This window comes from Anas platyrhynchos, chromosome 2 (genome assembly GCF_047663525.1).
Source record: "Anas platyrhynchos isolate ZD024472 breed Pekin duck chromosome 2, IASCAAS_PekinDuck_T2T, whole genome shotgun sequence".
In the NCBI taxonomy this organism is placed as follows: domain Eukaryota; kingdom Metazoa; phylum Chordata; class Aves; order Anseriformes; family Anatidae; genus Anas; species Anas platyrhynchos.
The window spans coordinates 114,761,512-114,778,906 of record NC_092588.1 but is presented as its reverse complement, the minus strand read 5'-3'; the positions used below and the strand labels follow the sequence as shown (position 1 = coordinate 114,778,906).

The 17,395-nt window shown below is 43.1% G+C and overlaps 1 protein-coding gene across 6 annotated transcripts in view; it reads right to left on the bottom strand.

Moving 5' to 3' along the window:
* The window catches only part of CPNE4 (copine 4), a 256,158-nt gene that overhangs the window by 224,725 nt on the left and 14,038 nt on the right, over window positions 1-17,395 (bottom strand). Inside the window, exon 1 of one of the 6 annotated variants that reach the window (XM_072033425.1) lies at window positions 2,621-2,838. The exons of 3 other annotated variants lie outside the window; for them this stretch is intronic. The gene's annotated coding sequence lies outside the window, so the exon portion shown is untranslated. Of the gene's footprint in view, window positions 1-2,113; window positions 2,425-2,620; window positions 2,839-17,395 lie in introns of those variants that run through there. 2 more of the 6 variants (XM_072033421.1, XM_072033423.1) reach the window with 2 other exon arrangements.

Genomic DNA, 17,395 nt, shown 5'->3' with positions numbered 1-17,395 from the left:
TCACCTTACCGATGAAGTACGCTACAGTAGATGATGTTAGATTGTAGTTTGGATACTTCTGCGAAGTGTTGCTGACTAATGGTTGCATCGGGAACCATACTGCTGACCACGGGGTATCTCACCCTCAGATTCCCCACCCTAACAATCCATTAACAGAGTGCTGTTTCCTCACTGAGGCTACCAGGTCATTTTAAAACATTCAAATAGCAAAGGTAGGAAGAGGGAAGCACCACAATAAAATATTGCTGCCCACCACACATCATGTGTATGCAAAGACACAGAAAGCCACACAGCTGAAAAATATTTTAACTTTGAACATTCCCAACCAAACACTGGACGCAAGAACTAGCAATGCCTCTCTCAAAGCATAGTTCAAACAATTTATAGCAATGAAGGCAGACAGCATAGGTAGGATTGCCAGGCTAGAGCTTTTACTATCTGGCTTCAACTTTTTGCTCTTTCAGGCTTCCCAAGTGACTCAGGGAGGCACTTACTCTCTCTGCATCCATGGCACTTTCCTATCCCACCCCTGTGAAGATAAACCAGCAATTGTGATCCATCAGTGATGGCTGCTACATAATGCCTTCTGTAAAACAGCCTCAGACACATAGCACCTCACCATTAGCTTGTCTGTGTATCAGGAGCTCTGAGCTTTGGCATGCTGCTAAGAAGAGAATTGGCCCCATTGAGTTGATGCTTGAGGTACAAATATCAAGTTCTTATCCATAAAATGAGCTCACCATAACTCCCCTCACTGCAGTATTTTAAACTGGGGTACGCTTAAGCACGCTACTCCAGGAAAATCTCTCCCCAAAGTTAGGCTTTATAGCTCAGCTAATCAAACTATTAGTGTTCTTCACATGCACATTAAGAATCTCTGTTGATTTTTTTAAAACAGTTTTCTTGAACACTTAACTCCTGTGACATTTTTTCCTCTTGAGGTTTCAGCCCAGAAAAGCTCTTAAGAGTAAGTTTATGGAAAAAAAAAAACACTAAGGTGTGCACTTCAGGATATCAGGTATCCAAGTCTCCAGTGAGGCCATGAGGTTAGCAATCCCCAAATGTCTATCTACAGACACTGAATTTTTATGTGTATATTCTTACCGGATGGAGGTCTCATTGTGGGAATATCATCACCTTAAGCACCAGAGCTAACAGTTACACCGCTATGCCCTACTTCAGAAACACTACCTGTTTTTTTTGTATCCAAACCCAACTGCCCCAAACATAGCAAATACACCTGCCTCAGAGGGGTTTTAAGGCTGTTTTAACGTTTTAAGAAACTTTCCAGTAACTTGCATTTGAGCTCCACACAACGCAGCACAGCGCCTGTTTCTCACTCAAGGAACCAGTCAGACTCTCACAACCTGAAATCCTGAGGACCTCAGAATGAACTGGAGAAATGCCATCCCAAAAGAGCTTTCTCATCCTAAAGCAGTTACAGCACAGAGAGCGCTCCTCACCCTCCAGTCTGGTCCTACCTTGCTACTACTTTAAGTAACAAGAAAGTTTCCATTTTATTTTACTTTCTTCCACACCCTAACAAATGCATTTTTACAGCAACACTTGCAGCAACAACAACAACAGAGTTCCACGAGCAACTGACGGGAGTCCCTATATCTGCTTACTGTGAAGTATTTTAGGAACACAGAAAAAATAGAAGAGCAATAACTGAATAGTCAGCTCACATGTGAGGAAACCGGTAACCAGCAAGCTTTTCTGTGAGCAGCGCTCTGCTTTCTGCAATATTTCTGTATAACACAAGAAAGCAAGCTCCTCAGGGGTGAGGCTGACGGAGTACATGTGCCTGTACTTATCTTATTACAGAAAGGTCCCTGCTCCTTGGCGAGGGCTTCTGAGGCACAGCTGCAACACAATCAGGGAATAAAATGTCTTCGGGATAAAAAGAGTGGGCTTTACTGCTATGAAAACACACTGAGAATTTCTGAATTTCAGCGTGATCAAACACTGTCAAGGGGCTGTCTCCTGGAAGCGAGGCACCTGAAGTAACGGGACTTCACGGCACTTGGCTGGAGCAGCGACGAGGAGACCCAGGCGCCAAGTTACCTAACGGAGCGCAGGCTGCGCGCCGCCAGCACATTGTGTAACAAACCTCAGGACAATTTCACAGGTCCCCATCAGGAGAAACTCCCCGCTGGTTCCCACGAAGCAGCTCTAAGCGGTCAGCAGCAGCAAGAAAACCTCGCCTCGAAACGAAAAGGTTTATCCCGGGCACACGAGATCACCAGAACTGGGGGAAACCCCAAACTCTCGCTTTAACGACCCCGGGAATTTGTCCCGTGTTTAATCTACCAACCACGGACATCAAGGTAGAACAAACCAAAAAAAAAAAAAAAAAAAGGAATAAAACAGTTTCTCAAACAACCGCCCGCGACCTTTAACGCCACAACCCCACGGCAGCCCGTAACGGTCGGGAGAAGGGCGACGGCTCCCTCAGCGCCCCGGGCTCGCTCAGCTCGGGGGTGGCTCCCCCAAGTTTCGGGGCTGCCCCGACGGTTCCCCCTCACCCCAAACCCCCGCCATGTGCCGTTACCAACGAGAGCCCCCTCCTCTGCCCGCCCGCCCGCCAACTTCCCTCAGGGGCGCCGCCCGCCCCTACCTGCCCGCCTGCCTCCGTCCCGGCCCCGCTGCCCGTCAGCGGCTGGCGGCAGGGCAGGAGCGCTGTCCCTCCGCCGGGGCGAGCCCCATGTGAAGAGGAGCGAGGGAGCCCGGCGGCTCCACCGCTGAGGGGAGGGATGGAGGGGATGGGCGGAGGGACGGAGGAGGCGGGCGGCAGCTCCCTCCCTCTCTCTCTCTCTCTTTCTCCCCCCCCCACCCCTCAGCTCGGAGCCGCCCCGGCCCCGGCTGAGCCCGCGGCAGCGCCGCCTGGGGGCTGAGGCGGGCACGGAGCCGCCCGGCGCTGCCTCAGGGGCTGGGAGCACCTCAAGGCCGGGGGTTATCGCCACAGAGCCTCCTGATTTGGGTTAAGCATGAGGTTAAACACACGCTGTCACCGCATCCACATGTCACGGCGAGCACTGCGAGTGCAGCAGAGCCCGCAGGCTGAGGGAGGAGCAGCACCGGCTTCCTCAGTCGTTGAGGCACCCCTAGTCTCTGTGGGCACCCAAGGGAGAAGAAGGGAAAGCATTGCCCCAGCAAAGCAGAAAATAGTTCCTGCGGTTAAAACACACCACTGGGACAGGGATAAAATGAGTCACTCTTTGACTTTGCCCACCCATGGTGGCCACTCAGCTCTCAACCAACCGAGCAGCTGTGGTGATGCCAACTTGTGCCATGGCTCCCCATCCGTATAATCTCATTTCTCTTCCCTATCTCACAAGATTTTGATGAAGATAAATTCAGAGGCCTCTCCCGGGCACACGTATGTGACAGTGACAGAACTCCTCTAGCATATGCACCGAGAGAGAGATGCCGCAGCCGCATCCTGCCCTCCCCTGAGCAGGCATAAAGATGTATACATACAACATTTGTGAAATGAAGATTTATCTAGTGATGCAAATAGTCACGGAAAGGAAAGGACCTCAAAACAACGACAAATCATTCCTATGCCATGAATTTAATGTCAGGTGCTTGCTGAGCTGGCAAATCCTGGAATGCTGCCCCTGAGCACTGAGAAGTGTGAAACTGAGAGCAGGCAAACGCATTCTCTGGCCCAAACCAGAAATATCACGACTCTTCCATATTAAAAACCACTTGTAGTGTAGCTGAAACACCCCGCTAGGAAAACCTGGCCCTCCAATAAGAGATTTTAACATAATACTGCCAGCACCAAAACCACATATTAGAAATATATATCGTAAACTTGATTTTTTTCCTCCATGCAGTTGAAGCATAAATTAACAACAGCATTTTACTGAGCATATCGTGCAAAAAATATTGCTTATCAGTAATCTGTTCACAGCACTAAAATCAAAGATCAAATATTGTATCTATCCACCCACAGAACTAAACTTAATTTACTTTAATAGAGCAGTGAGTTTTATGTAAAACTCATCTAAGTAAAAATTGTCATCTTACTCAGTATGATTTCCCTTGTAACAAAGAAGAGGTGAGTAGAAAAGTATTTTTGTAGAAGTAAAGCTGTGATTTTAGAATACCTAGTGCATATAGCCTAACCCCAAAACTGATCAAGTTCTCCAGAAAGCCAAGGTTTCCCTCAGGTTTACTTGGCTCTCAAAAATCTGTTAGTTTGATAACAGCAGAACCACACTGCCCTGTGCTGAAGTACTGCTGGAAGAGAAGGAAAGCACCGAGACTTATTGGTGAAGCCTCAAGAGGAACTCCCTGCATAGCTCCAGGGACAGGTTTGTGCAGTCCCCAGGGCAGCTGTTGGGCAAGGCTGCTTGCTTTCCAGGCTCTGCATGCTGTGTACTGGCTGGGAGCTGCAACAGCAGGCTGCAGCTGCTTCTTGGGAGCAGGACACAGCCTCCCTGCACACCAGGATGCTGGACAGTCAGCTCAGCACCGTGGAAAACAGTCAGAAACCCAGCACGTCCTATGGAAGTGGTTTTGGCAAGATTTTCACAAAATGTATTTGCTGTACAGATGTAGACTGGAGTCTACCACCTGAGAAACTGTGAGAGGAGGGAGCAGGATCCAATCCCAATCTGCACTTAGTGTTCACCCTGACTCAGCTAAGAATGAGATTTCTGCTCTCTATCTTCTGCTCCAGCACTCAAATCATATTTCCCATTCTCAGGCATGGAAATAACAAGAGCACTGGATGTCACCCTGTAGTTATGTGCCCACGCAGCTACGTGCCTTGACATTTCCTCTGCTCGCTAATATTACCTGCTAGTGTTGCTAGAGCACCCTTAATGGGACAGAGAGCTGCTGCAAATCAGGGCAAGAACTGCTACAAGTACCTGCTTCTTCCTGTGGGTGGCATCAGAATATCTTCAGTAGACCAAAACTGGTTTATAAAAAGAGGAGAGGAATGATGTTCCTGTTTGCCAACAGCAAGCATCATTGCAGTGCAAGTGCTGCTTCTGCTAAGCTCACATAAACCAATAGATGTTTAATTTAAACAGGAGATTTAGAGCAGATGGAATCACTCTCTCTCCATCAGTCCTTAGTTCTGACAAAGGAAGATCTATCCCAACTTGTGCCCATGCCCTATACAAGTTGCAGTTACCACAAAAAGAGGATACAAATCTACAATTAAACCTCCTTGCACCTACAGCTTCAGCAAAATCTAAACTTTATCATCACCAGTAGTTCCATATCCATTTATACAGGTTCACCAGTAACAAACTGATGAACTCAAGTGAATCAGCACAGTTGTTCAACAGGACACAGACGTGTAAGTGCAAGCCAGGGAGGGTTACAGAGGCAACAAATGTAAGGAGCTTTCAGAAGGCCCCCACTCATAACCAGAGCAGGGCTGTTCCCTGTTTTTACACTGTCACATTACAACTGTCATGCTCATTTCTGATAGCTGTGCAGATCAGCAATGACCTTATCACACTGAGCCAAGTCAGCCCACACTCCAAGCCAACGCATGCTCTCAAACATACAAGCACTGGTGTCTAGTGTCTAAAGCCACAAGGCTCTAACTGCTGAGCAAATGGTTGCCTTACTTACCTGTGGAGTTTTATTTAGCCCATACTCCTTAAGAAGATGGTATATGAGACTACAAAGCATGTTATCATGTTCAATTTAAAATACTTGAGTGAGAATTTGAGAATGACTTGCGCTGTTCAGTTGCCCATGTTATGAGGCTGCACAGCCTGAGCCCGTAACCACTCCATAGCTTGATCCACTTAGCCCTGCAGCCATACCACCTGCAAACAGGGGAAAATAAAAACTTCAAAAGCACATCAGGAAAGTTTTTTTTATATTATATATATATATATATATATATATTCTTTTTGCTGCTTTAAAAGCTTTTAAATTGATAGAAGTCTGTGTCAGTTGCCTTTGCAGGCATTCACACCTGACTTCTACCAGACTTTCACCAGATTCCACTTAGGAACTTCGCTGACACAATTGCTTGCAAAAAGCCTGGATTAATCACATTGAGCATTTGGTCTCCAATCTCCCAAATGATTAGCGAGGGGGAACCTTTTGTTTTAAAGCTATGTGGAAAAAGGCTGAGGTTCAAACAGTGCTAATCATCCGCTTTCTGAAAACCAGGGTCTTTTTAAGGTGTTTCCAGGATTCCAGGACTAGAAGTCACATATACTGCTCTAACATTCAGCTTTGACCTGCACTGATCCAGGGACAACTCCAGTTCTCTATTAGATTTAATTTTTTAATGAGGTCACTACAAAAAAAAAAATAATAAAAAATATATATATATATATATATATATTTCTCCTGAAATTTAGGGTTAAATTTAGAGTTATGAATCTCTACATACAACAGTCAACCTGAGCAGGTGGCACATAGATACTTTTTTCTTGTTTACAATGGTGCTGTTCTTAATTTTGCATGTGGTCCTTATGTACATTGTAGATAGGCACAATAGATACACATTGGCAGCTCTGACAGCATCCAGAAAGGAACTGATCTCCCAGTCCAGGAAATTATCCTAGACCTCTCATAGTTTTGGCAGCAGAATTTTAACCAGCAGTTCCCAATGTGCTCTGCCAGAACATTGCATTCACAGGACTTGGAGTTACTGAACGTATTAGAGAAAATTAAAACAAGAGAATCATTAAAAAAGCACAAAAAAGAAAAAAAAAAAAAAAAAAAACTGGGGCTACATCTGTAACTTTGAATCCTAGTGGTTATACAAATCAACTAGGCGTTCTTATGATGCACGACAGCATCTGAACCCTTACAGAGGATAACCTTGACATTCAGTACTGCCTTGTTACTCATCTTCTGTACAAATGTTTCACTGACTTCTGAAAGCTGAGCTTCCCTTGCAGGTAAAGACAGCAAATGTGCCCTCAATTCCCACAGCCTACCCATGCATTGTTAAAGGACACGTCTAAAGTTTTATTTCCAGTGTCAAAGAAAGTCTGTGTTTTTACTGTGAGGTAGTTCAAAGTCATCAGATTCCATTTCCATTCATCACTCCAAACTGTTAAAGAACACTGCCAGTTTTACCCTAGTTAGAGCAGGCCAATTCATTCATGAGTAGGAACGCAGTGCTTTTCACTCAAATCCCTCGTATCAAAGATGTATTGTACTTGTCTCCACCAGAATTGATAGAAAACTTCACAACTATATACTTTTCCATTAGAAAAATACTACTTTTTCCCTGAAACAAAACTTTTCAAGTACTGTATATATGACAGTATAAATGGGGAGGAGATGTTTTTCATGGCTTGGAAAGACTCATACCAAAAAGTGACTATTTCAGGTTTTTATTTTTTTTTTAATTTTGTTTTAAATTTCATTGCCTATTGCATTATCATATACAGTTAAAAAAACAAACAAAAAAGAAATAAACTTGGAAAACAAAGGAAAGCCTTTTGATATTTTGTAAGTACGTTTGTTTAATTTATCTGAATAATTTTTATTTCCAACATTTTACTTCCAAGATAGGTGAAAACAAGGCTGAAGTTTCCCATGGAAATGCTAGTTTTGTTTGTTGATGTAAGTTTACATGCATTAATAATCCTGGAGTAAAAGCCCTCACTGTTTTGCAGTGAAGAGCACTTTCTTCTGGATTCTCTCTACAAATTTCACAATGAAACCCACAGCAAAGATGCTCTGTGCATTTGACATGCTTTTATCACTCATTTGTAGCAATACTCAGCCGACAACAATACTTGAATCCTCTTGCTTTTTCAGATCCTGATTTCAAAACAAAGTGTTTTCATATGAGCATCTTGGCTTTGATCCCTAATCACTCCAGGATCCCTTAGCACAGCTCAGTGGCACAAATTATCCATAAAGCTGATATCTGTGCTGTCAGTGGGATGGGGTTACTGGGTACTGTGATGTGAAGAAGGTACACATTAGCCTGAAGGAAGGCACTGTGCTGTTTAGCAAGGCTCCTTTGGCCCTGCTAAGCAATATCATCTGATGCTGCCTGCCACTGCTGTGTGGCAGTCGCTCATGCCATGGCATGACGGTAAGGAGCCTGAGTAGCTCCCAGCAGCTCTCTGGGGACAAGAGTCATCCCAAGCAAGAGAATCACAAGCAATAACTGACACAGAAATTGATGCCACTGACTTGGCAAGATTGTATTAACTTCAGCATCACCTAGTGAGCTATTTGACAACCCTAGGCAGTGACAAGTGAAAGAATAGAGGGGGTAAAGGCTGAGACTGACAAAGATATCCTCATTACTCTAAGAAAAAACCATGCATTTGAAGAAAATTATAAGAGAATATAAAAAAAAAAAAAAAGTCGTGAGGGATGGTGATTAAGACACACAAAATAGCTTTAGCTTTGTCTGCCCATTCTGCTAAGGGATCCCCAGGCCGTTTTGCCATGGGTAGTGCTGTTACCCCTCTCCAGCGTACACATTCCTATTGCATTCTCTCACAAAGCCAACACTGCTTAGTGACAGCAAGTTGATCAATAAAGATGACCATAAAAATAGTCCTCCCTCTGAATAAAAACATTTCTCACTGCCCAAAACTTCAAGGAAAATCTAATCCCCCTCATCCTCCCCAGAAAAAAAAATCACAGGGGATTTCTGATGGCTACAGTGACAGAGATGCATTTCCCTGTGACACAACATTACGGGCACAAACCCCACACTCCACTGATTTTATAACTCTTCACATTATCAGACAAGCAGTTAGGAGAGGCTGTGCCTCTGTCACTACAACATCACAATTTTGGCTGCATTTGCCCTTACACGGATCTTCAAGCCCAGTGCAAGCAGCCAATGTGGTCTTTCACTTGCCAGCAGCCTGGCGATGTAAGCCCTATCCTGCAGGCAGAATGCTGCCATGGCATCTAGCAGTGTTCCAAACAGGCATTGCTTGGGGTTTCACAACCATCCTGCCTTTTTATACAGTGTCAGGAGGTGGGGGATGCAGGATTGCCATGCACGGAAGGAAGCTGTTCACTACCTTTTTTGTTATATCTGAATCTAATGTGGGTGAATTTAAAAGATGGTTCAGATGTAAGCTAACTAGATGAAGATCACGTGAAAGAAAAGTAAAGACAGGTCATAGCATATAAGAAGAGAAATACTGTTTTAAAGTGGCATTGCATTACTAAAGAAAGTTTTCCCTTATGGCAATGGTAGAACTGGGATGAACTATGGCTGGGCTCATCTAATAAACATTGGTGATGATTTTGCAAGAATAGACGAGTTTAATACCACTTTGAATCAGGAGTCTTAATCAAGTCTCGTGTTTCTCCTACCAGCCTCTTCTGTGTTTAGGCAACCCATATTTTTTCTGGTCCAACCCCCAACACCACGACCTACAGCAAAGCAGAGAATGAGAAAAGGTCACAGCCTAAAACAAGCTAAGAATTGTCCCACCATGGCCTTTTTTTTTCCCCCCTGAATGAAACATGACATTTTACCTAGAAATCAGGATTCAGGTTAACTGCATTTTGCTCACCCATGAATTAAGAAAGTGTAAAGATGAAACTCCATGCAAAACTTTGGCCATGTTGTTGCTGAAATGTGCTCTGTTGTTTGCCATTCTGGCTGCTTCCTGACAGATTTTTAGCTCTTGCATGGCATGTGCATTTCTATCACTCTGTCAAATAGCAATTGATTATGCCAACCTCATGCTATTTTCCTTGGAACAGAAAACTCTCAAGCTTGTTTAACAGTAAGTGGCTGTTGCTTTCTCTCAACAATTGGCTGAGAGAGAAAAAGCATCCTTTGTTAGAAATAATGGTTTGCTTAAAAACACCCAGCTCCTTTTGAGCTGAAGCTTCACGCACAGCAGGAGACTATCTCAATGCTTCAGTAATAAAAAGTCTCCACCATCAGGGTCAGAGGTGGTACTTTACAAGGTACCATGGATCCTGGCAACACTTAGAGCTCTGATATCATAGAAGATATTAGATAACCCGTATTCCCTGTATTCTACAGCTTGATTTTTATTGTTTTTATGAGAAGACAGATGAGGAGATACTGTACTAAATGGAAGTTTGCCAATAAAAGTACAGTCAATGCCCATAAAAATCTCATCTTCACGATTTAAAGACACATTTAAGCCTGTTCACTCCTAAAGTAAAGTAGTATTCTATTAGATAAAATCACTTTTTCACTGTCACAACAGAAAATTCTCTTACACATATCCTCCAAGCATGAAATGGAAAAATAATGTTGGCTTCCCTACTGTGACAGAAGAATACCCTGGCCTAGATTCTTGTTTATGGGCAAAGCCAAATAATAATAATAATAATTTGAGGTAGCCTGCAAAGTAGTTGGGGATAAGTGTGGAGAAGAATTTAATTTTTTATCAACTACCCTTGCAAAGCAATTAAAAAATCAGAATTAAATCCACTAATGTGTGGCTGTGAACACTCCCAGACTAGTCACAATGACATCTGTCTTACTACCTACTTTCAATAGCTGACCCAGAAGAACCCACAGCCTGTTTTTTTTCTGCATTGTGCCACAGTATCGGTACGTTCTCCTGCCGTGTTATTATTGCATGTCTGCTTCTGCTCTTCACCCCTCACTCTTTAAAGAGACCGCTGATGACCTGGAACAGGTAATAGAAGACAATTTGCAGAAAACGAGTAGGGGAACGAACAGGTTCAGGAGCTCATAGATAAAAGTATTAGCAGGAATTATAAAAGAAATTCAACTGATGAGAAATGGATTTTCTCTCCTCTCTTAAAATAGAGGATTTAGTTCAACTAAGCTTGAAGTAAAATTGTTTTTGTTGCAGGAGCTGGCCTCTACAGCAGTTCCACTCCTGCAAAGCTTAAATCAATGAAATTCACTGCTAAAAAATAAGTATTACAAACAGTACCCAGGGCTCCCAGCTGCAATTGAAGCCCCCTGCCTTGGGGCTTTATAGTAATGAAATAATCAGCCAGGCCCTGCCCCAAAGCAGATGATTAGAGAAGGTGGACATGAGAGGGCAAATGGTGGCACAGATGGATGATATCAATAACTTATTGAAAGGGTTTGTTAACAAACCAGTGTCAGAGCCCAGAGAATATCCATAGCTTCCAATCTAGCCTGGTGTGATAAACTCCCATCCTGCTTCTGAGCACAATAGCACTTACCCTTAAACAACTGCTCCTTATTTAAGGAAAAGCTTTACATTCAAAAACGTACAGCTACCTCAGTGAATACTTCAGACAATGTGGATTTGGATGAGCCTCAGATTATTGGAAGGAGGTAAGGAATTAACCCTCCCTCACTCCCAAATGTTATACAATACCTTTTTCACATTTGGGTAGGGAGAGCTATAGCAAGGATGGGGTGAGGATGATGCCAGAAGCAAGCAGAGATGCCTGAGCCATGCTGCCAGCTGTTTGGGTTAGTACTAAGAGGAGATCAACCACAGATAAGGACAGAAGAGACCTTCAGGGGTGGTGAAAACATACATTAAAAGCATTTTTACCTAAAAGGATGCACAAAATGTGTCATTTGCAGTGCTTTTAACTAGGAAAGTGTTAAACAGGATGCTGACCGGTTTCTCCACTGTTGTTTCTGCTCACTTAGCAACAGGAGAAGTGTTTTAAACAGGTATGACTGACAGAAATTCAAGGAGAAAGAAAATACTCTGAGTGAGGCCACAGTAAGGTGAACCATCCAAGGGGGATTCTTGCTCTGTCAAATTACAAATAGTGCTCTGCAGAACTTCACGGGGATCAGTCACAAATGATGTGATGAAAGCTCGAAGAAAAAATGCTGTATTTATAACCATGCTTTTCAGAATCCATGGCTATATAAGAATCTCGGTGTTTAGAAGGATTTCAGCTCTTCATGCAGCACAGCAAATCCCAACCACTATCTGACAAGACTGAGAAGAAATTTTGCCTATGCACAGATTATTCTATATGAATCACCTTCCTGCTGAAGCAGTGTGGCCATTCACAAAGGTAAAAATGTTAGAACAAGACAAAGCGTTGGTCTGATTCAGCATGAAAGTTCTGGCATGCTGCTGCTTCAGGTTTTCCCCAAAGCATTGACTTTTATCCTACCTGACTTTAATTCATACAAAAGTATAAAAATAAGAGAAAAAGAAAGGAGCATGGCAATCTTTCTTAGACTGGTGTGCACGCTTGTGTTTTTGCAGCCTGTAACAGGGCTTCGTGATGTTTCAATCATTTTGTGCCATAAATAAAAGGACCGAGGAATCCTTAGATTTCCTGCAGGAAGGCTTTCCTTTGTACAGTGGCTAACGCTGCTGAGCCAATATTTTTCTGCATAGATGCTGAAGATGGAGGCTGAAGGTAACGAGAAGAACTTCAAGGTCAGTGCGATTTATACCTAAGTTTTAATGAGAAAGGGTTATCTCCTGGTGTTCCCTTTTCAACCACTTTTTTTTTTTTTTTGCAAGTTAACAAAATGGTTCCAAGAGTCTACCCTTATGCACTTGAACTGTTACCCGTGAAGAAGGCATTCAACCATCTGCTAAAAGCCTTTTATATAAAAGAGCTTCCTTAAATTAAAAATGATGGCTAAAGTTCTAACTCTTGACCAAAAGGAAACAGTGCTCATGTGCTTCCACGCCTCTGAGCGGTTCTGAAGCTCCATGCAGGAAGCCTCGAGAAATTCTGAAACTCATTGGTTTACCCTTTTTAGGCCCTTTTTCATCTTCTTTGTACAGACCCTGCCTCTTTTCACGCATCTTGCCTCAAATATTTCTTCTGGGCTTCCCTATTTTTCCCCTTTCTTCACTTCACATCTGCTAATTCTTCTTTTCCATCTCTGTCTCACTAACCTTGTATTTGGCTTTACCTTCCTTTCCGAAAGACATTCAGTTCTATCAACATTATCAATAACGACATTTTATCATTTTATTAACAATCTTTCATTACACATCTGCTGTACTGCTGAAGTCAATTAGGAAAATAATTGCCTTCCTGTGCATAAACAGCAAATTGTCTGAGCTCCAGAAGCAGGGGGTCCCCAGAAAGGCTTCCCACTAAAATACAGCTTACAGTAGCCTGAAAACTATTGATCCTATTTACTGGGTCCTTCTTAGCTACAGCGTTTATGTCCCATATTAAACCCAGTGTTGAATCAGTGGGTTCAACAGCTCCTGTCAAAAGATCTGCATTTGCTTTCTGGAGAGAAGCCTACGTCATTTGTTATCTACAGACTGCTCTCAAGGGTCATCATTAGCTGTAACTCAGAGAAAAAGAGACCATTATTTCCTACATGTCATGCTCTACCCACATGCAAGTCACCTGCTGAAGTCTTTCCAGCTCCTTTGAGGCCATCCACAGCAACTGCCAAGTCCCAGGGGCACCACCAGCCCTAACATGTCCCTGCCCAGCCTCTGGGGCTCCTCACACTTGACTCAGCCCTGGACCCCATTTTAGCCCCCTGGGGCTGCCAGCCCCCACCCCAGTGGAGCCACAGTTTGTTGCCTGATACCTGGGGTTGCCCATGCTACCCAGCTCCTTGCTGGGGTGGTGGGATGATCCCTTGCTGGAGACATCCTGCCCTGCTGCCCTGGGAAGCCCCCTTGTGTCCTCATGCCTTGGGGAACAGCTGGCCTTGGAAGTGCTAGCTGATACTCTTCTCTAGAAGAAGAGTTATTAAATGAAGTATTTGCCCCAACTATGGACTGAAAAAAATAGAGATCACTGTGAAAAAATAAAAGGGACCAGCTGAGTAGGATAGCACCAGCATGTAGGTACTGCAGTTGTCACCTCTTCCACTCCAGTTCAGCCTCAAGTTTTATTCCTGACTGCATCAGCAGGACTTCCTCCCAGCCCCATGAAGCCCACACTACCTGCTGCAAGGGCAACAGAATCCATCACACGGAGGTCTAGGAGTCCTGTCAAATCGCACAGGGTGAGCCACAGTTTACTGTTTGTACAATTACAAGCTTTCATGCTTTGCTATGTCTGTTCCACATCCTATCTCACTGCCCATCTTCATTCATCCAGAGGTTTGCTCAGCAGCTGGAACATGCCCGCCATCCAGAACAGGGAAAGAGCACATCCACCACACCAGCCAGCTCCCTGAAGTCCAGCCAGCCATCTCCAGCACCTGACAAGCAACAAAAGCCAACCGCTGACAGGGCAGAGCCAAGACTCTGCTCATAACTGTGTGAAGCCCGAGGGCAGCATGTTGCTATGCCTTGGATGGCAACATCCTCCCCAGGCCATCCATCTCCTGCCTTCTTCCCTGTGACTCTTCCCAAAAGAAGAGAGTCTGTCCAGTCATATTCCAAAACCATTTTTGAGCTTCTTCCCAGCCCCACACCTACTCCTCTGCTAACAGAAGTCACTTTCTGCCAACATTACGCTGCATATTGAGAAATGTGAGCCTTCATCTCTCTGCCAGGGCCACCCCCACAGCTTCCACTGAAGTGGGCTCTCATCTCCTTACAGTCCCTGAAGCCTGGAGATCACACATCAATTAGGATAGCGGCAGGTGAGTGCTTACCACCTCTGAATCAAACACTTTGCTGTTGCTTTCAAGTTTTATTAATGTTTATTAATTCCTGTTGATGGCTTATCAAAAGCATTCTTTGGAGAATAGCACAATAATCAGGATTATTGTGTTTTGTGATTTTTTTTTCCCTCCTGGATTCTGTACAACTTGATTATTAAGGGGAAGAGTAATTCATTATCCCCAAATAGTTCATAACCCAAATACACTGCCACCTGCACACATCTACTTCCAGTAGCCTACTGAAGTATTCTGCCTCAAAGTCCTTCACTTCTGAAGGATGACAACAGAAAATTGCTGTGGAAACCTGAGGGCAGAGGATGACAAACACCTGATCCCAGCACTAAGAAAGGTGACAAGTCTGCATTTTATTTTATTTACCAGCTACAACATAGCAAGAGAAGAGTTTACTCCCTTTAGTCTGGAGTTGTCACTATAACAATAACAGCAATAGCGCTTAGACAACTCTTTCCATTTCTAAAGCACTTATATCTGCTAGCACTTGGAGCACAACAGCTCCTCAAACAATGGTAACAAAAGGAAGAAAACTGATGCAACTTCCCACTGAGAAATCACCAAAACCACAATTATTTTTCAGGAGCTCAGATTTTGCCCACATCTGTACATCTAGTCTGTGGCTTTCGCAGGTAACGTTGCATTTGTTGTGCTTTTCCGCCCCCATATAAATGGCCACCTTGCCTCCAAGTGAAAAAGGTAATTAGGTTCTACCAAAAAAACTAGAAAGAACTTCAGAAACAAAGATGCAGCCAAGTACTAACTTAAGAAAAAACACCACTGAGTATAAAGAATAAAGCCAAGACTCTACATCACCATCTGTATTCAGTTTAAAACCTGATCTATAGCCAGGTGTCTACCACTCCCTTACACAAACATTTTAAACATTCATTCTGCAGATAGGGGGAGGCACATAGATCCCAAAGAGACTTTGAAATATCCTTATTTGTTTGACCCACTTACAGATATCCTTTACCTATTGATAAAACACGGACTTGAGCATAGAAAATATTTCCCCATTCTCAGGTACACAAATCTAAGGAGGAAACCCTCATGACTTTATTCTAACCCTAAGGATGCTGCAAGAAGACTCAGTGTATACCTCAGAGACAAAATTGCTGCTGAAGAAGGTAACATGTCTCTAGTCTCTTCACGTGACACATGGGGAATGACCTGCTAATTCTTCCCAGTTGAACCTACGTGCCAGTAGGGTTATCCCCATAGATCTGTATGAATTACAGTGGATTGCAGCTTTTTGCTTACTGCACTTTGTTATTCCACCAGAGCACATCTAACTGGTGGAAGCAAGTGGAAGAGGGATAGCTACTTCAGAATAGTTACCTCTTTGTACTGTCTACTCCAGAAGAAATGTAATATTTTTCTTAATTATGTCTCCGCTTCTAAAGGGAAACAGGTTTCCTGAAATACTGCAGTTTGTATTCTGCACTGGACAGTCCACACAGAGGAATATTTCTGTACAAACATAAAACTTTATGCCAGTTCAGCTAGATAATCTTAAGCCTCCTGTAAATTCATCACCCAGTTTGACAAACAGAAAGTAGAACTTCGGATATGACCGGTAAGTGCAATACCTCTCACATCACCTCTGCTGCCTGGAAGTAACATTTTCTGAGGCTGTCCAGAGAATACAGCTAGAGATGTCAAACAGCAATAAGAGCACAAGTACATTATGTTGTTATGCAGTTCACTATTAAACCTTCATGAGCTGACAGTAAAACTCCACTGCATGCTTTCTGAATAAGAACAGGATGAGCGGGACTCTGTGGCTCCTGCAAAAAAGAGCTCTTGAAAGAGTGAGACAGGGAGACAAAGAAATAGAACATATTTTCTCTCAAATTGACAATGTTTTCCTTAATATTACATCATTATGAAGTGTAAGCTACTCCAGAAATACATTTTTCAAAACAGTGAGTTCCTCCTCTTGTCCATTCCTTAAAAGAAATCGATTTCTTGTTTCATTAGTAAAGCAAATCAATGAAGTACAGTCAAGTTATTCAGTATATTATTTTTAATTCATCTGGCATTAGCCAGGTCAGGAAACACTGACAATTATCACTGGCATGACAACAGCACATTCACCCTATGCATTTGTTACCATCCCAGGATGGATTTGTGCTACTCTTACAGCTTTTCTGTACTCTATGTTGTATAAAGAATAAATTCCATTTTGACTCCATAGAATTAGGGAATACAAAAGCAAGAAAAGCTAACAACATCTGCTTGTTATTTGCAACTGCAAAGCTGTCACGTATGACAGTTGGCCTACTTGTTTTTTCTTTAAGGGACGGTCTGTGTTCTAGAGGGGAAGAAGTGGCTGGAAAAAAACTGATGTATTGTAGACAGACTTTTATTCAAGGTCTTACAGGAAGTCAAAAGCATTACCAATAATATAAGCCTTTTTCAATTCACAACCCATGTCCTAATAATTGGACTACATTGTCTCCAAAAGAGATACTTATTGTAATGAGTCCTGAAAAAACATTACCATTATCATTTCATACTGTGTAGCTAAAGAAAACCAGAGGTCACTCTGCATGTGTTATCTGTCTGCTGAGATTTTTTAACTGAAGAAAAATTAGGAAACATCCACATACAATGCTACTCAAATAAACTATTATTTTAGAATTGCAATAAAGGAGATTAAAAGCTCAACAGAATGAAAGCTTTGAATTCCTTACTCCATGTCACATTCTAATAAAACATGCTTGTCTTCTGAGCAATGAAGATCAGATGGATGCCTTAAGAAGTTCCCTAATGTCAGATCTGTGCTGAAGGATATTTTTAGCACCCCTGGAACTGATGACCAAGCTGCATACAGAGCCCCTTTTGATGTACTCCTGCCCCATAAGTCATACCAGACCACAAGTAACC